We start from the raw sequence: 20,623 nt of genomic DNA, 5'->3' as shown, positions 1-20,623 counted from the left end.
ATAAGGATATTATAAAAGACATTAAAAGGGAAATAACTGCTACAAAAATTACAAAATTTTTCAGTAGTTCTAAAATAAATACAAAAAAAAAATAATAATAACAAAGCGATATATTGCCTAGAAAAAAAAATGTCTTCCCTTCCCTCTCCCCCACCCCATATATATCAAATATAAAACAATAGACACAGCAAGTGTAAAAATATATGGTAGCATTGAGTGTGGTCACATTAGACATATCAGTAAATAAAAATAGATTTAAAAGAATAATAAAGGAAAAGCTAATAAAAGATCAGTCATAGATGTGCTTCCTGAGTAAAATCTGGGAAACGCCTGTTTTAAAAATGTGATTCAGAAATGACATACAGGGAGAGAGAGAAGGTGGGAAAGAGAGAGATAGAGGAGCAAAGAGACAAGAGCCAAAAGGAAATACTAAGTGAGCAGGATTGTGGTCTCATATCAAACAGTGTAGGATTCAGCCCTCAACACATTAAAGTAGACAAAGAAGCTTCATTATGATGCAAAATGATACAATTAACAAGTATTTAACAATTTAACAGGCATAAATGTCTATGTACCAAGTAACACAATAACTGTTTTTTTACTGCAACCTAAAGTGTATACAAGGAAAAATAGAAGAAAAACACTAGGAAAGTTCAATACTTCTTTCACGTTGGTGTTAAAATAGTTCAAGTGAACACATGAATAAATAAGCATATAGAAGATCTAATCATCTAATCAATATCAAATGATAGATAATATGGAGAAATATCAAATATACTCTGATAATAAAGAATATTATTTTATATCAAGAGCAAATGAAACATTAAATATATATATATATTTTAAAATATATTTTAATATTAAAGACAGAAGGCAAATAAGTCTAACATAATGAAATTATTATAAATAATATTCTCTAATCAGGATTTAATAAGATTAGAGATCAATAACAAAATTGAAAATATCCTTCATCTGGAATTTTTTAGTTTTGTTGGTTAGGTTTTTCATGGTTCTGTGGACTGAATGATGGTGTCCCTGTATAATTCATGTGTAGAAACCTAACCCCCAAGGCGATGGTATTGGGAGATGAGTACACTGGGAGGTGATTATGTCATGAGAGCAGAGCTCTCCCATGTAACACAATTACTTCCATGGACCACATTTTATTCATTAGAAGCCAATCACTGAGACATTGACCACATGAAGGGGAGGGAAGTTAAGCTCCACCTATTGATGGAAGGAATCAAAGAATTTTTGGACAAATTTTGAAACAACCACAAGGCAGAAAGTAGAATTTTTTCATGTATTCTGGACAAGTAGAGGGCTACGACAGGAATGTTAGGGGCACCTCTGTATATAGTGACAGGACCATGCCAACAAGAGTTGACTTAGGTTGGGAGGTGCCATATTGATATACAGGGACTTGGAAACTAAATAGGAGAGCTTCATGGTGCGCGATTAAAATGAGCACTACAAAATAAACATTATTTCTGTCAGTTCAAGTTCTTAAAAAGATTGCAAGTCTCTGAGATCATTTCAGCTTGTTTATTTTACGGAACATTCAACTCATGGTTGAGAAGAACATACATAAGTTTTCCTTTTTTCATCTTAGATTTTTCTGAAGCTGAAATGCACCATTGAATAAAAGATAAACACACAGAAAAAAGAATAAAAGTAAAACACACAGAAAATGATATTAAGTTATCTGTTGGGGTAAATAAGGTATATTTTGATACAGTCTATCTCACTCACATGATTCACTTCTCCCACAAGTTTCATGTGAATAGTGAAACAGCCATGATTATATGGCTTGAGCAAAAATAGAACAGTGACAACTAATACATATGGATGATAATAATAATGCTAGAGATAACCTAATATACTGAACTGAGTACTTATGTGCTCGGTACTTGGATAAACAATTTATATGCATTGCCTCACCTAACTATCCCCCAAATCACATGAGATTGATGCAACAAGGAAGCAATTATTTTCCTTAGGAGAATTAACTTTCTGGACTAGATTAATATATGTTGATATGAATCCAACTCCCCTGAAATTTGTGTGAGCACTGGGTTTTCTGATTTATTTTCTATTTACTCCTTAATGTTTTAATTGATTTAAGGTTTCCTAACTATGTTGATTATTAAGCGTTACCTAGCTTTTATATTCTCCGAATCTATTTGAAAAAAGACAAAACGGGGGATGGCCGGTTAGCTCAGTTGGTTAGAGCATGGTGCTTATAACACCAAGATTGATGGTTCAATCCCTGCATGGGCCACTGTGAGCTGCGCCCTCCGTAAATATGAAAACAAACAAACAAACAAACAAACAAACAAAAGATAAAACAGATTTCCACCATTTCAGGCAGTTAAAAATAAAACAATTATGAAACATTTTTAATGACAGAAGGAATTTTACTTTTCCAATGTTTGAACTGTGTACTCTTAAATCGTGACTCTTAATGCAGATCTAGTTTTTCCTATACAGACTAAATTTATTTTTCTTACTGTTTTCCATTCATTGACTAAGGCTTAGCTGTTTTATCTGAAGCAATGGCAATGTCACTTTTAAAATGGTTAATCTTTCTTGAATTCTAGAATATAAAATACATATGTAAACCTTTATAACCTAAAAAGTCATTCAAATGTAAAGCCCTGGAAAGGTATTAGTTCAGGCCTGCTGTGACACAACTGAGGACGTATTTTTTCAATGTTATTTTTCTTATGATTGGAAAAAATATATGCTAATTATCGACTTCAGAAAACATAAAAAAGGGACTGAACAAAAAATGCCTAGAAATTACCAAGGTTAAACATCTCCTATATGTTTCTGGCTATATCCGTAAGTATGTACAAATGTATATATCAGTTATACAGCTATATATGGTTTTGATAAATAAAATCATTTATATTACATTATTTCATTTAAGGTTTTTATAAAAAAAATATTTTCCAGTGCCTTTAATATATTTTCCAATACATATTTTAAAAACTGTACCGTATTCTCTAAAACATATATACTAGATTTAATGTAATTATTTCCCTATTGTTGAAATTATAATTGATGAAAACATTAAACACACAAAATATATTTTAAAAGAATTCAAGGTGTTGATATATGAGTGGAGTGGGATGTCTCCTTAATATATTCCTGAAGAGAATTCATCAGCCTTCTTTAAGATTGGTCTTCTCGTTCCCCAACATTCTGTTTTTCACTGGAAAATGTTTTAATATCTGGCAATTATAATAGTTCTACAATAGTACCTAAGGCCTTTAACCACACATAATTCTACCCTCTTTTCCCATCTATATCTGAGTTAACTTGGTTAGAAAAACAACAACAACAACAACAGCAACAACAGCTTGTTCTCAGCATGGCTGCAATAAAAATAATGAAAAAACAAGTAATATAAAAGATCAAGTAGAAAGCACCTGGGAAGGGCAATAGAAATTGCACCTGTATTTAAAGGACTGGCTGCTACTCCCTTTTGAGCACTTAAATAGTATTTCACCCTGGGGAAAGTCACTTAAATTCTCTAGACTTCTGGCTCCTCACCTGATAATTTATCTCAGAGTAATTTTCACGCTGAAAATTTTAATTTGTCCTTAGGGGGAATAAATGTCTCAGTTGACGCAATCTTGTTTCCAAGTGCTATATCTGAAGCCAGGTGAAAATTATACAGATTAATTCCATATACTTGGCTGACTTTACCAGTGAGGTTTTTATAATTAAAGTCTGAGTTACTTGAGATGATCTGTTGTCATATGTGGTGAGAGTTTAGAGGATTTTTCTAAATATTGTTTCTCTACAATTGACTTTTTTACCTCTGTACTAAACTCAACAAATTTTTGTAAAATATACAATAAATATTCATACACACATTCTCTTATTTTTCATGTGACCATTCGAATTACATTTTTATCTTTAAAATAGTCCATTTATATTGATTAGAAGAAGTGTGTTAGAAATTGATTACAAATTAATTTGGGGAGAATTTATGTTACTGTAATGTTGAGTCTCATATTGGTAGAATTTTAAAATCGCTCTGGCAAACAGAGTCTCTTAGAATCTTATATTTTCATCTTGATAGATATGCTAGGCAAGAAGGGGCTCTTTCTGCCAGTGCGGTTGGGAAAAATAAATGGATAGAAGTAGCCCAGCTTATTGTTTATGAGTAGAGAAATGAGAGGAGCTGGTCCTAGCAGATATTAAAATATGTTCCTACAATATTAAACCAGCATGATTTTGGCCCTTGAATAAAAACGGAGACAAAAGAAACAGAAATTAGAATGTATAAACCACAAGTCTCACATTAATAGAACAATAATTAGACATTTAAAAATGAAACGGGGGCCCTTGTTAGATACTTAGATCTAAAACAAAGTTATATGCTTTTTTCTAAACTTTACCAGAATGAATTCAATATGAATTAAAGTTAAAACAAGAATACTTATTACATGTAAAATAAAACACCACAATGATCAGGAAAAAAAAAGTTTATTACTATCCATACATTATTTTCTTAGCAAGACACCAAAAATAAAAATAGATAAAGAATAAAAGTGGTGGATTTGACAGCAAAAAGCTACTATAATTGAAATGCAAGAGGAAAATCAAAGGTAAAATAAGAAAAACGAAAGAAAACAAAGTGCATCATAGCCAGTACCACAGGTGAAAGATCTGATTAGTGTCTTTAACAAATAAGGAGATTTAATGTATCGATATAAAAACTTCGTGATAAAAGAAAAATGACAGAAATAGATTAATTAGAAAAGAAAACATGTAAAAGGCAAATAAATACATGTAACATGCTTCACCACACTTGTAAATAAAAAAGCAAATCAAAGAAAAACATGAGATATATTTTTTACCTGCTAAATATCTATTATAAATGATATGTAACACTCTCATAGATTACAGTGCAAAAACATAAACTGCCTTTTATCATCGAAATCTTTCATAGTTTATGCCCTTGATTTCAGCAATCCACTTATAGCAATTTATCTTCAGCTAATAATGGGCAAGTGTGTAAAGTTGTCGTTAGAAAGATGTATCGGTGAAAAATTAGAAGCAACTTAAATGATTTTTAGTAGGAGACTCGTTAAATTAATCATGGTATATTTAAAAGAAAAGCTATATTCGTCAACATGATGATAATGGACTTATATATTCATTAACAAGCAAAAATGTATATAATATGCACACAATATTTCTATTTTTTAAATTTAATTTATTGACTGTACTTATAAAAAGCACTGGCCCAGATCCACTTATTTTCCCCAAAGTACAACGCTATAGATGCCATTTTTGGAAATGTCCAGTTAGTGACTTTATACACACACACATACAAATACATTTATAAAAATATACACATCGATTTTCTGTCATATTTTTTACGTGTAAGGTAGCTGATAAAATTTTATATACACATGTTTAAATTAATGTGATGAGATAAGATGGTCATTTGGAAAAGAACTAAGTTATAAAAGAAGGGAGTCATTTACATAATTTAATAAAATATGTATAATTTAGAGCCATTGTAAGAAAGTTAGACAAAAATGAATAACTTAAAAATGTTGATCAATAGATGTGCACATATAGATACAAACTTTCATATACTACAGCCTGTTTGTAATTTGTCCTGGGACTTGAATGAAGACAAGCTTTTTTCTGATGCTTCTGGAGCTAAATATCTCTTAGATGATGTTCCAACTGAGAGTTGGCCTCATAGTAAATTTCACAGTGAGTTCAACATTGTAAATGAGTTAAGTAATTGTATATCCATTTGTATGCCTTCTGACATTTCTTAAATTCTATGTAGTGGTGTAAACTATATATCTTTAAAAAAGTATGTCTGGAGTGGATTTTAAATTCATTGATTGTTGTTATGTCTGATAACTGTAGCTTCCTCAGAGGCCCTGCAAGTGCAAAAAGGATGAATATACGATCAGGGCTGTCTGAGGTCCGTCTCTTTCAAGATGGAAGAAGCAACGTGAGGAAAAATCCTCGACAAGACTACATGTATATAGGAGGCTTTATTTTATTATTATACTTTTTAAAAAAGTTATCAAATATTTGCTACCTAAATCTGCTCTAATTTATAGTATAAAAATTTTCAAAGGGACTGCAACTACCATGAAATTTATCTTTCAGTACTGTCCTTGTAGGTATAATGGGCCCACACTGCAGTAGTGCTGTTGCTAATGCCATTTTGCTGGCTGTTTATAAAACATCATACAAGTTTTGTAGTCTGAAAGAGGGGTTCTGCACTTTTATGTCTTTCTTTGTCTCCCGGATAAATACTTTTTCTCAGCTGTAGTTAGATGTCCAGAAAGTTTCAGGAGAACTCAAATATTATCAGTTCATCCACGTATCCACGTCAACTTACTGTTGTCTACAAGCTGCCAGGAGCAGCTTATGGTCACGTGACCTGTGCAGTCACTCTCACAGGGCCCCACCTTCAGAAGGGCTCCACCCCTGGTTCAAAGCTTTGCTATAGCCATCTTGAAATTCTTAATAGTTTAGAACAAGAGGTCTTGCATTTGCGTTTTTCACTGGGCTCTTCCAATTATGTAGTCTGGCCTTTCAGGTGCCACCCCTGATATGAAGACAATTGGAATTCAGTTTGTGGGATTGGAAACTTTTCTAGGGTCTGTATGCTTTTAACTTTTTATTTTGAAATAATTACAGACTCATAGAAGGTTGCAAAATTAGTACAGAGAAGTCTGGTGTATCCTTCACCTAGCATGCCCCAATGGTTACATCTTGCATATCTAGGGAGTAATTATCAAAACCCAGAAACTGATATTACTACACTCTATAGACCTTATTCAGATTGCACCAGTTTGTACATAAATAGACCTTATTCTTTCTTTCTTTCTTTCTTTCTTTCTTTCTTTCTTTCTTTCTTTCTTTCTTTCTTTCTTTCTTTCTTTCTTTCTTTCTTTCTTTCTTTCTTTAATTTATTTATTAATTTGCAGTACCCTCTTCTCTAATATTAAACTCTAAGCATACTCTGCTGTTGTTTCGGCTCTTTCAATATCTTATTCACATCAAACCTGTCTTTTGAGAGCGATCTCTACTTAGAGAGGTCTAATAACCTCTCTGTGCCTCAGTTTCTTCACCTGTAATGCTCTTTCTCCAAATATTTTATAAACTAAATAAGATAGTATGTGCCAGGCTGTACCATAAGTCCTGGAGAATGGTTCTGATTAAAAGCCTAAAATGTCCACCTCATTAAATGGTAGCAGCTCTTTTAGCACTTCAGCTGTGTCTTAATCTTTTCTTCACTCACTAACCAATTCTGTTTTCTTATAGGACTTACTATTCCTTATAATTATCTGGTTTATGTAAATTTACTCACTTATTGTCTAACGTTGCCAGCAGAAAATCATCAGTGTTACTGTATAAAAAGCAATTGTTTGTTGACAATCATGCCAAATGCTTAATGAACAGCAAATGCTGACTTTTTTAAAGAGTTTTGCATCCTAGCACTATGGATGTTATATGTAAGTGTGTACTGTGTTTTTCTCAAGTTTAAGTAATTTGTTTAAGGGTTTGGACTTGACATGTAACATAATCCCCTGCACTGAAATAATGGTGAGTAGCTGTGGTTGGTGCAGTGCTTCTGGTTTTCAGGACAGAATATTGACATTAACATGTCTACTTGTATTCGGAAAAATAATAAAACAATTCTAGATTAAGACAGGAAATGTTTCCGATTTTTATGATAGCAGAGGATAATTGTGTTTTTTATTTTGTGTCATAAAAACATTTGACAATTTGACAAGTGTGAAGTATTTGCCTGGCATGAAAATTGTTCTTTCCTTGTTATCAAGTCAAATATTTATAGCATATATATATCTTCATATTTAAACACAGTTTTAAATGCTTTATATTTTTAAACTAGAAGTAGCTTAATTTCTGCAGTTAACTAAATACAAGTAAGAAAAGTAATCAAATTGAATATTTGTTTGATTTTTTTTATGGCATACCACAGACCTGTTTAAAATTTTTGATATAGATAATCTGCCAGTTTATATTGAATTTTAAAATGACTGATTAAATTTGGTATCTAGTAATTTATTTATAGTGGAAATAATGAGAGTATTTTGGTAAATACAATGGATATCAAGAGACCTTAGTGCCCAATCGTTGATTTACTCATTTACCACGGAATTTTATTCTCCTTTTATGGAGGATATTATCCATTTCTAAACAAAAAAGAAAAATGAAATAATGAGCTGATGGAAAGTTTGAACAAAATGGGAAAAACATTTTTACCAATTACCAACGTAAGCATTTGAACCTGTAAGTACTCAGACTGCAGTTTAGCACCCTGTTGAATGTAACAAGTCATAATAGGAATTTAGTCCTTCTATTTAAATATTCCTAAAACTACTCTAGAGGTGCTAGTAACATCAGCATTTTATCTATCCATCCATTTATTTACATTTTTGTGTCTATGGGAAAATTGGTTCCCGTACTCATCTTATTTGGTGATGTGAGATTAGAAAAAGAGACTGTCTGAGCTGCATATTTTATTCCTTCCTGAGGAAAAGCTAAACTGATAAAAATCACATCTATTGTATTTTCAAGAATGTCACTTTTTGTTCGCTCTTCTTACAGTGTTATGCACATACCTAGAAAAAAAACTTGGTTATTGATATTATTTTTATATAAAGTGTAGCTTTTTTCTAATGGTTTATATTCTACAGTTTAATTTCTAGTTTGTTTTCGTTGTGACTTAAAATTGATCAGCTAATGATATCACATTACTGCTGATGTTGGTAACAACAATAAAGATAGGCTCTAAATACTTTTTCCTTCTCGTTGTTAATTAATAAATTACAGCAAAATTCCAGGGAAGTGTATATGCTGTTACAAAAAGAAAACAGATTCAAGTAAGAGATTCATATTACTAAGATGCAGTCCACATGTGTCTTTACACTTTATTTCCTTCAAAGTTAGAACAATTTTAGGCTTAAATTGATTTTCTGATATTCTGATAAAGAGCTAATCAGTTTAATCGAGTCTGTGATCAGGCAGAAACCCATATCTATACTTAGATGGTCCTGTTTTTGCCTTACAGTTTGTGACACATCGAGTTTGAAATTGAATGTGCTTGCACTCACTTAAAACAGTAATTTTGGATTGTTACATAAACCCACAGTGAGGCCTAGGAGTATAGAGCTTTCTGACAGCAGATAAACCAACCTGCAGTCTGTCAGGACGGTGGTTTGGGGTAAAATGCCAAATACAGCGTGTATTGCAACGTGTTCATATCAGCCTCAGTGTCTGTTCTTGTGAACCTTCGCTCGCACAGCAATGAGATCGCTATCTACACTCCCAGCTGTTTCTTGAGTTTCTTTGGAAAATATCGTGGCTATGATTCCTTTGGAAATTCGTCATTGATTGCAAAATTTGGTTAAACTGCACAGTTTGTACCTGAATCTCCTTTACTAATATTTGTAAGCAACATTTTAAACTCGTTAAAGAGAATTCTTAGAAGATCCAGAATTTTTGCTGTTGCTGTATATACTTGCTCTTTGAAAAAGATCTCAGAATGAAATGTTTAACTCAAAAGTTTTTAAATGTGGCCAACAATTTGAAAGCAAGTGATTCTAATAAAACAGAATAAATTACTTCATAAAAAGTACATGTATATATATATAATTATGTTAGACTACAATATTTTGAGGGGAAGAATTTTTATTGAGTTTTATATCCCTAGTATCAACTTCTTCAGGTTCCTTCACATAGTTGCAAGAAAAGAAAAGTATTTATTATACATCACAGGACTTGTTCCTCTTTACTGGTTTCTTTCTTTAAATTCCTCTAAAGATCTGGTGTCTTTTTGAATTGGAGACAGGATGTTGAAGTAAATTTCATTCATATTCATAACTTCATTTACCGCCTATGCAGGTCTGATTTTCAAATTTGTATCTCTACTCCAAATTTCTTCTTTCAGTTCCACACCTATGTAGCCAATGGACTCCTCCATCTTATTTCTAGAATATGTCAACAGTACCTCACCTTCACTCTAGCTAAAACTTTACCCATGAATAAGGGAAACTGAGAGAGTGTTTCTCATGTTAGTGAAAGTGTCCTTAACCAACTCTTGTTCACATCAAAAACCTTATAATTTTGATCATGGTCTGCTTATAGAATGAGTCGTCTATTGTCAAGTCCATTCTACTTAATTTACTACATATCTCTCAAATAATCAACTTCTTTCCACTGACAGTATCACTATAATAATCCAGTGTTTCATCAAGGAAGATTTCCTCCTAAAGCAAATAGTCTCTAGTTCCCCCATATCTACAAGTATATGTCTCATTCAATACGGTCACTACACGTGTACGAGAGATATCACATCAAAAATGCAAATGTGAGCATGTCAATGCTATTTTTTTTTAAAACTCTCCAAAGCTTTCCCATGGCTCATAGAATCAAGATATAAATCTTTTTTTTTAACTTATTGGGGTGACCATCGTTGTAAAATTACATAGATTTCAGGTGTACAATTCTGTATTACATCATCTATATCAAGATATAAATCCTAATATGATTTCAAAGTCCTGTATCATGTGGCCAATTTGAGTTTATTTTCCACGTGCTTTATTTGTTTTAGTTACAACATCCTAGCAGTTCTCAAAAGTGCTGTAACTGGTACCTCTTCAAGTTCCTGTAAAACTGCTATTTTCTCTAATGAGATGGCTACTTTCGCCCTTTTCTCTTGGTTAATCCCTATTTAACTTCCAGTTTACACCTCAATGTTATTTCCTCAAAGGAACCTCCATTAAGCCTATGACTAATGGCCACCTAGTTCCCTTTGCTTTTCTTTCCAAGCACTTGGCAAATTTACAATTTGGCGTTATTTAATTATTCTTTGCTTACCACACATGGCCATAAGCTTTATATGGCCTGGAATCATATCTGTTTTTTTCCACCATTGAATTTTGGGCGGTAATTAATGACGGGAAATCAACAAACTTATGTTGACTGATAAGTATTTTGCTTGAAAAATAATCTTGAACTTTTCCTGGTGGTACCTATTCACAGCCACACATATATCACGGTATTCATAACATTTATGACTGTGATTCTGCAGGGCCATGTGTTACTGTCCGTGGTCCTGAACTGTCATCCTTGATCCTTAGGGTATGACTGTTTCTTCTAACTAGTGACTCCTGTGGAACATCTCTCAGAGATCATGAAATAGGTAAGAAAAAAAAGGTGAAGAAAAATAGAAGGAGATGAGGAAGGAGAAAAGAGATGAAGGATGAGAGAGAGACTGAGAGCGAGAGCGAGAGCGAGAGCGAGAGCGAGAGAGAGAGAGAGAGAGAGAGGCTACTAAAAGGCACAGCTTCAAACGAGTGCCAGAGTTCTTTGGTTTTAAAAATATTTGTTTTCACCCTGCAAAAAGCCATCCTAGACCTAGAATATGGCCAAAACACTGAAAAGTTAAAGGATATGGAGAAATTTGTACACTAAGCTAAACAAATATGGGTGAACATGGATAAGATTGGGAAAGAAATAGCAAGATGGTTCAAGTGAAATATCAGTCATACTAAAAAGCCCATAGTATTTATTTCCTTATTACATATTCATTATAAAATTAATCCATGTGGGAAACTTACATATTAATTATATAATATGTATACTTATAAAATAACATGATATTATAAGTGTTTTATGCAAAATATACATCATATATAATTATAATATGTAATAATATATTATACATAATATAAAATTATAATATATAACATTAAATTTAATGTCTATGATATTTCTTATTATATATTCATTATAAAATTAAGCAATATGGAGAACTTTAAAGAAGAAAGCAATGAACCATCCAGTTCTGTCACTCAGAAATACCGTATTTCATAAAATCTAGGTTTTGATTCTAAGACAAATCACTTTTTGTATAACTAAAAATGCTGCCAATTAAACCATTACACAATGCTTTTATATCACTTGAAATTTTTACTGAAAGAACTCTTTTAGACTTATTTAAATATATGTTTATAATATATTATTCTTATGCAAACATAAAAAGGAAAATACAAGTGAAATAACGGGGCAATATATTCTTAAACCATCCTTACATTTAGAGTTCAACTCTTCTGAATCACTTTTTGAACACAAGTTGTGTGTGTGTGTGTGTGTGTGTGTGTGTATACAATATAATCCTTTGTGCATAAAGAGTATGGATGTATTAGGTTGGTGCAAAAGTATTTGCTGTTTAAAAGGTTAAAAATATAATAGTATTTCTTGAAAGAGTGCTCAGCTATCATCTCTGGACTTTTCTTCCAAATTACTGATACCCAGCTATGAATTTTGATGCTGGCACTTTCTTTGTCTTACCAGAAGGTGTCAGCAATAACAACTGCTTCACTACTGGCATCTGGCCAACAACCATTTCATGAGCTCACTAGATTTCAAAATTGTTTATATGTGAAAAAATAAGTCTGCATTTTAGAGTGGATGAATACATAAACTCTAGTAAACATTATTTCCAATATCTCTCTATGCTTATATACAAAAAGCATAATGAATGAATAAGTGAAAGGTTTAGATCAGGTTAGACAGAAATGGTTTTGTGAAAGTTGATCCCTACTTTACATTTTGCCAAAATGTAAGCTTAATTTTAATCAAACTAAACAGAAGAGAAAAAAAATTGAAGTAAGTCTGAAGGAAATTCTGCACTTTAAATCTTTTCCTACCACAGGATATATTAATTAATAAAAGATACCCCCACGGTTAAGGAAAGATGGTTATGAATACCATAAACCATAAAGAGATTAGAGTCATTGATTTTTTAAACCTCATGTTTCAATTTTAGACAGTATCGATTGATTCCTTGCCATAAAAGGTGAGGTGGTTAGCACAGTTACACTTCCTCCTCCCTTTACCAATCTCCCAATTTTATTACTTCTGTTGCTTTCCTTTTCATTGGGGCTTATATTATTTATATTCTGTTCTGTAATCATAATTTCCAGATTATGTAATTAAATGTATCCAAAGCTGACTCTGCCCAGTCTTTTCACACTGGCTTCTCCATTCTTTTTTTTTTTCAATTATAGCTGACATTCAATATTATTTTATATTAGTTTCAGGTATATAGCATAGTAGTTAGACACTTATGTAACTTATAACGTGATCGCCCTAATTAGTACCCTCTGGCACCATACTTAGTTATTACAATATTATTGACTATATTCCCTATGCTGTACTTTACATCCCCTTGACTATTTAGTAAATTCCAATTTGTATTTCTTAATCCCTTCACCTTTTTTACCCAGCCCCCTATTTCCCCTTCCATCTAGCAATCATCAGTTTGTTCTCTGTATCTATGAGTCTGTTTTTGTTTTGTTTGTTCCTTTATTTTGTTCTTTAGGTTCCACATATAAATGACATGATATGGTAGTTGTCTTTCTCTGTCTGACTTATTTCACTTAGCATAATACCATCTAGGTTCATCCATCTTGCAAACGGTAAGATTTCATTCTTTTTATGGCCAAGTAATATTCCATTGTCTATATGTACCACATCTTCTTTATCTAATCATCTATTGATGGGCACTTAGGCTGCTGGCTTCTCTATGCTTAAGTTCTCTTGGCTTTGTGATTATTTCTTGTCAAAGTAACATATGCACATAGTTTAAAAAGTCAAGTTTTACCATTTGGCTTTAAATTAAAGACAACATTTCTTTGCTCCACGTCTCACCCATCCAAACCTCACTGCTCTGAGGGAGTAAACCCCATCTTCTACCGTGATCTCCTTTGCTATCACACTCATTCCCCAAAGCACTGACTTCCTGCTGTGGCAGTGCTAGATAATTCACTGGGCCGTCTCCCTAATACACACGCATACACATAACCTCCTCTCATCCTCCAAAAATAATTGTCACCATTTTCCGTTGAATCAATCCCCGGTACAGAGGCACGCCAGCATATACGAGCATGACATCTAGACTACATCATTTTTTCTAACATCGCCTCTTTTATATGACAACTTAATAAGGGTCAGAAGAGAAATACAGAGTAAAAATTTCCTTCTCTTGAACTTCATATATATAATGCCAGTAAAATTTTTAAAACTTTCAGTACAAAAAAGGAAAAAGCAATCACTTGCATCTTGTGCTGTCTCTAGCATAGGTGCTTTGGATGTGCCAACTTTGTATTTCTTAAGATTTTTTTCATTAACTTTATGTAATGTTGAAGGTATTACATGTTTCAAAATAGACCCATGCATTGTTTTTTTATGTTTTCCTTATTGAAATCCACTGGATTAACATTGTTTTGTGTTAATAGGCTACTGTACTTCAAGTTTCTGTATGAAATTCAAAATAATTACGAACTGAATCAGTTGCTGGTTTCACAACAATGGTACAAATGATTACAAGTTTTTTCAAGTTCCTACAGAACCGAAAAGGACAACTATTTTCCTAGGATTTTTCATATCTACTTAAGAAAATTTTTATCTTTTGGTTATAATCTGATATAAAAATATTTTAGGTAAATAATTAATAAGATATTCAGTGATTTTTTTTTGTATCCGTGTATAGTTTTTGTAAAACCAAAATGTCTCCAAAAAGTACAATTTAGGAAATTACTACTAGCATGTTTCCCCCAAAATAAGACCGGGTCTTATATTAATTTTTGCTCCAAAGGACGCATTAGGGCTTATGTTGAGGGGATGGCATCCTGAAAAATCATGCTTGTTTTCCAGTTAGGTCTTATTTTCGGGGAAACACGGTACCACTAATGCCACTACATTTAATTTCTGGCTTTATTCTTTAGTTTTAACAAATTAATAATTAGAAAGGAAGAATACATTTCAAATTATTCAAATTAAGTAAAACATCATATATAAACTAAAATTTGTATCTACCAACCAAATAATTACACCTTGCAGTTTGCACTGTTTCACTGTTTTATATTTTAAACACAAGTAAAAACTCCATATCATCACATGGAATTAAAGTAACTCACATCTGTTTCTCTGCCTTTACAACCACTGTGCTTGCCTTGTTTACTTTTAATCTACTATTTAAAAGCAGGGGTATGTGGTACCATAGGGTTGGAAACATGAATTGTACCCAAAACGAAGTTGAACAATGATTCTGAACCGTTAGAAATTTACTCTCGAAATAATTGCTGAATCCACGGGTGCTGGAGGCCAACTGTACAACTGGGAGCTCTCAAATTAACTTTATGTAAAATAAAATGTTCATTAGAGAATAAAAGTAATTTGCAATGATATGGATGGACCTAGAGAGCATTATACTAAGTGAAATAAGTCAGATGGAGAAAGATAAATACCACACGATCTCACTTATATGTGGAATCTAAAGAACAGAATAAATGAGCTAACTAAACAGAAATAGTCTCAGAGACATAGAGAAAAAACTGATGGTTGCTAGATGGGATTGGAGGAGGGGATGAGGGAGAAAGTGAGGGGATTGAAAAGCACAAATTGGTAGCCACCATATTGCCATGGGGATACGAAAGACAGTTTGGGGAATATAGTCAATAATGTTGTAAAGATTTTGTAGGGTATCAGATGGGCACTTGTCTTATTAGGGAGACCACTTCATGGATGCCTGACCACTGCACTGTACATCTGAAGCTAGAGCTGAATAATATTGTATATCAACTATAATTCAATATATATACAGTCACAGGATATGGAGTACAGCATACGGAATTGAGTCAATGTAATTGTAACAGCTATATACGATGTCAGAGGGGTAGTAGATTGGGGAAGGAGGGATTATCACATTGTAAGGGGTATAAATACCTAACTATTACATTGTTTTGTACACCTGAAACTAATTTAAAAATAAAAAAAGAATAAATAATAAAACTGTGTTAATTTAAAGCTTGCAAATATATTACTAAAGCTCAATAGTGACTTCAAATATTATTTATAAATTAGACAAACAAGATATTTTAGGGAAGAGTATTTTATCACTGACATTATTTAGAATTGCTAGTGCACGGTGATAATGAAAGCCAAATTGACTTAGTAAATTTTGTTATTGTTTTCAAGTTATCATCAGAGAATACATCTCTTTACTTGCACTTGAAGCAGACTGCTCTTACCATCCTGCCTTTGGTATGCCTCTGGTTCAGTGCTTATATTATCAAGATAACACAATTAACATTAATAAGTGAGCCGTATATTGTACTATAATTACATTTCAAGTTTTTGTATTTTCTGGAGTGAATAATTGCCTTTTTTTGGTTTACTTCGGTTTCTTTCTTTTTCTTTCCCCCTTCTTCCGCCAACCCCCCCAAACCCCCCCCCCCACACACACACACATACACTCTGGTTCAAGACGTTGTTTCTCAGTCTAGTTGTATAGGACACAGCTCCCTGGCCCATGCTGGTATTAGGAGCCTTGCGTTCCCCTAGCTGAGGCAGTTGGTCACTGATCGTAGGTCAGCCACTCACAGCAGCTTATGGCAGCTCTTGCTGGCTACGGGCCACTCACACTGGCCACTGGCCGCTCATGGCAATAAATGTAGCCTACAGCAGCACACAGCAGCCGGTGGCAGCTCAGGTCAACCTCCGGCTCCTCACGGCAGCCCAGCTCCAGGGAGAGCTGTTGTTCACAATCTTAGCTGTAGAGGGCGCAGCTCACTGATCCATGTGGGAATGGAACCCACGACCTCAGCGTTAGGAGCACAGCACTCCAACCACCTGAGCCACAGGGCTGGCCCTTGTGGGTTTCTATATACTAATTTATTCTGAAAGTTTCCACCAGAATTGAAAATTTTGTATAAGGTGTGAAATTTAAGACAAATTTCATTTCTCTGTATATGGATGTCCAATTGTTGCATCGCCATTTGCTGAAAAGAATACCATTTTTTCCCATTAAATTGTCTTTGCACTTTTTTCAAGAATCAATTGGCCATATTATGTGGGTCTATTTCTGTACTCTCTATGCTACTCCCTTGATCTATGTGTCTGTCCCTTCACCAATATCACACTGTCTTGATTACTGTAGCTTTATAGTAACTCTTAAAATCAAGTACTGTGATTCCTCCAACCTTATTCTTTTCAAAATTGTTTTGGCTATTCTAGTTCTGGGACTTCTAGTATGATGTTGAATAGGACTAGGGAGAATGGGGATCCTTGCTTTTTTTCAGTTCTTATAGCTTCTTACACATGAGTGCCCATACAAGGATCATTAGACATTTGAGGAAACCATCTAAGAAAGAGGCTAATAGGAGTTTGGGCTGCTATAACAGAATAGTATAGACTGGGTGGCTTATAAACAACAGATATTTATTTCTCACAGTTCTGGAGGTTGAAAGTCCAAGATCAAGATGCCAGTATACTCACTGTTTAGTGCGGCCACTGCTGGCTCATAGATAGGTGTCTTCTCACTGTGTTCTTATGTGATGGAAGGTGAGTAAGAGGGCTCTTTGATAAGGGCACTAATCCCATTAATGAGGGTTCCACCCTCATGACCTAATTATCTCCCCAAAGCCTCAACTCCTACCATGTTTCCCTGAAAATAAAACTGGGTCTTATATTAATTTTTGCTCCAAAAGATGCATTAGGGCTTATGTTCAGGGGCTGTCATTCTGAAAAAAATCATACTACAGCTTATTTTCCGGTTAGGTCTTATTTTCAGGGAAACATGATAATACTATCACATTGGGTTTAGGATTTCAATGTATGAATTTTGGGGGAACTCAAACTTTCAATCCATTGCAAAGTCCTTACATTAATATCTCATATTCAATTGATGTTCTGGCTGAGATTGGAATTATAGATCGAAAATAATTATCCACCGGCACATTAAAGGCATTTCTTGATTTTCCTCTAATATCCAGTTTGCTCTGGAGAAATCTGAAGCTATTCTGCTTCTTTTTCTTTGTGGGTGGTCTGTTCCTTTTCTCTGGGGGCTTTTAGGACCTCCTTTTTGTCCTTGGCATTTTGACATTTTGCAGAGAATGTTAGGTAGGGGTTTCATTTCTTCTGCTGGTACTTGGTGGGCCCTTTCAATCTGGATTTCTTACATTATTTTTTTGATAGTTTTTTCACTTCCATAATTGCCATTCTTTGGGGGAATTCCTACTGAATTAATTTCTAAGCCTCTTATGTATTCTTTCCACTTGTTTACCACTTCCTAATTTCTTATTCTACATTCAGAGGTAATTTCAACTTTATCTTACAACTTCCCTGTTGCAGTTTTTACATCTGTAAATATATTTGAATTTCTAAGAGGCATGTCTTGTTATCTATTTTTTTCCTATTCTTATTTTATAGATAATATATCTTCTTATCTCTCTCTAAAGATACTAATTATATGAACTAGAGGTTTTATAATAAAGATTTCCTAGGTTCCCTGCATCATTTTAATTTTTTCCCCATTCATTTTTCTATTCATTTTGGTTTTTGCTCTTTCATCTTAGAAGCCTTCCTTAAAACCCTATTGATTCTTGATTGTCTATATCTAAGAGGAAGTCACTCTAATGTTGATAGGAACCTCTATGTATGGGCAGAGCTTTTATATTGGGCAGAGCTTTTCACTTTAGGGAATCAGATGTGAAAACAGTAATTCACTGGAGGACCTCCAGTCACCAACATATTGGGCTCTATTTTTCTGGGCTGGTTTTTTCTCCAAAGAAAAATCTTGGTTTCTTGCCTTTAAATTCAATGCTAGAATTTTGCACTAGGTTAAAGAGGGAGATGAAATTAAAGTCCTCCTTTAGTCAGGGAAGTTCCCACCTACATCCTCGCATTATCTACGTTTGAGTTTGTGACCCTTGGTATGATAAGAATTTTTCTTTACAAGATAGACTTTGTGACACTCTCAAGATTTTCTTGCTTTTGGCTCATCATGTTCATTCTTGTTGCCAGGTACTGTATGAGAACATGTCAGACATGGCAGTTGTTTACCCAGCAGCCATTCCAAATCCCTCCTCCCTTGCCTATCTCCTACCGAGTTCGCTGGGAAAAAAAGGCAGGTGTGTATGTTTCCAGACCAGTTAGCTGCTAGGAGTCATATGATCAATCCAGTAATGACCAATAAGACATAGTGTTCACTGCGGAGTTTGGGGGGAATGATTTCTCCTCCATAAATAAAGGCAAGAGATTCAGGAGGAGAAAGGGCTTGTTCCACATCCCCTTCCTCACTTCCGACCTTGGAATGACCTTGGGTGGAGACATACCTGATGATTGAAGCCATGGAGGCCATGTTGGCTCATGACGGAACTGCCAAGAGCATGACAGACTCACTGAACCACTGTCCTAATATCATTGAGGCAAGGGTCACAGCTGGCTCACTAATTTTGACTCCCTGATATTTCTAAATTACGTTTTAATTCTTCTCCTTTCTATTCTCCCATCTCCTTTTCCCTTCCTCCTCTCTTCTCTTCACACCCCGCATATCTTTAAGGGTTCCGAAGTTAAGATGGGATGAGTCAAGGACACAGGCAAAATTACAGGTCCTTACCTGCGCTCATTACGTCTTTTCTGAAACAAGATGGGGAATGAATAAATAAAGGAGCTGCTTTCCCTATGTCTGCTCTCTCAAATCTCCTATCTCTCCTCCTTGCTACCATAGAAGCGTCCATCTTCATGTTATTTTCCTGCATAATGTCCTCCACTGGCTTCTTGTGTTTCATAGGCTAAAATCTAAATTCATTAACCTGGTCCCTTGAAGCTCTCTGGTGTCTGATCCCTGCCGACTCTCTGTCCTCATCTCGTGCTCCAGACTTGCTGAGACATTCAGGCTTCATGGAGTATACACTGTGCCGTTTCATCTCTGGGCCTCTGCTCTCCCTGCCAGAAACACATTTCTGCCTACATGCATGAGCTTCCCCTTTGTTCAAATGTCACTTTCTCTGAGAAGCTTTCTCGTTTTCCCATTTCTCAGGTATGGTTAGCTGCTTAGCCCTTTAACCTTTGAGTGTTCCTCTAGTAAAGCTGTTTTCTCTCTGCCATTCACTTAATGTGTTTCTGGGTCTGTTTTTCCCATCAGCCTGTGAGTTTCTTGAGAGCAGAATGTATGCCTTGTTTTTGTATTCCCAGCATTAAGGATAAAGCTGGACCCTGACATGCCTCTTGCTGCTTTTTAACTCTTCAAGATATTTCACTCCAAATGATTTATTTCATATTTAACAAAAGTTTGCTGAAAGTGGGGCGTCTGGATGGCTGTTGGTTAGAGCACAAGCTCTTAACAACAAGGTTGCCAGTTCAATTCCCACATGGGATGGTGGGCTGCGCCCCCTGCAGCTAGAGATTGAAAATGGCAACTGGACTTGGAGCTGTGCTGTGCCCTCCACAACTAGATTGAAGGACAATGACTTGACATGGAGCTGATGGGCCCTGGAAAAACACACTGCTCCCCAATAAAAAAAATTAATAAAAATAAAAGGAGAGAATGAAACAATTTTTAAAAAGTTTGCTGAAAGCCTACAATAGACCAGGTGTGATATCCCCAAACAATAGGTTACATTGTAATCAATTAGTAAAATAGAGAAGACATCCCTTAACACATTTGTTGTTGAGATCTGGGTATTTATGGCGGGTATTTTCAAACAACACAACTTTTAAAGTGGTTCCAGCGAGCCTTATTAGCTGCAGT

The 20,623-nt window shown here is 34.3% G+C and overlaps 1 non-coding gene across 1 annotated transcript; it reads left to right on the top strand.

Annotated features, from left to right (window-relative positions):
• Nucleotides 1-2,207: 2,207 nt before the first annotated feature.
• On the top strand, nt 2,208-2,281 carry TRNAI-UAU (transfer RNA isoleucine (anticodon UAU)). Its single transcript has one exon. It is a non-coding gene; the product is annotated as a tRNA-Ile (tRNA).
• Nucleotides 2,282-20,623: the final 18,342 nt, after the last annotated feature.

This window comes from Rhinolophus sinicus, chromosome 12 (assembly GCF_057876585.1).
Source record: "Rhinolophus sinicus isolate RSI-liver-muscle chromosome 12, RSI-T2T, whole genome shotgun sequence".
Taxonomy (NCBI): domain Eukaryota; kingdom Metazoa; phylum Chordata; class Mammalia; order Chiroptera; family Rhinolophidae; genus Rhinolophus; species Rhinolophus sinicus.
Note: the sequence above shows the minus strand (reverse complement) of the source record. Positions and strands in the feature narration are given on the sequence as shown.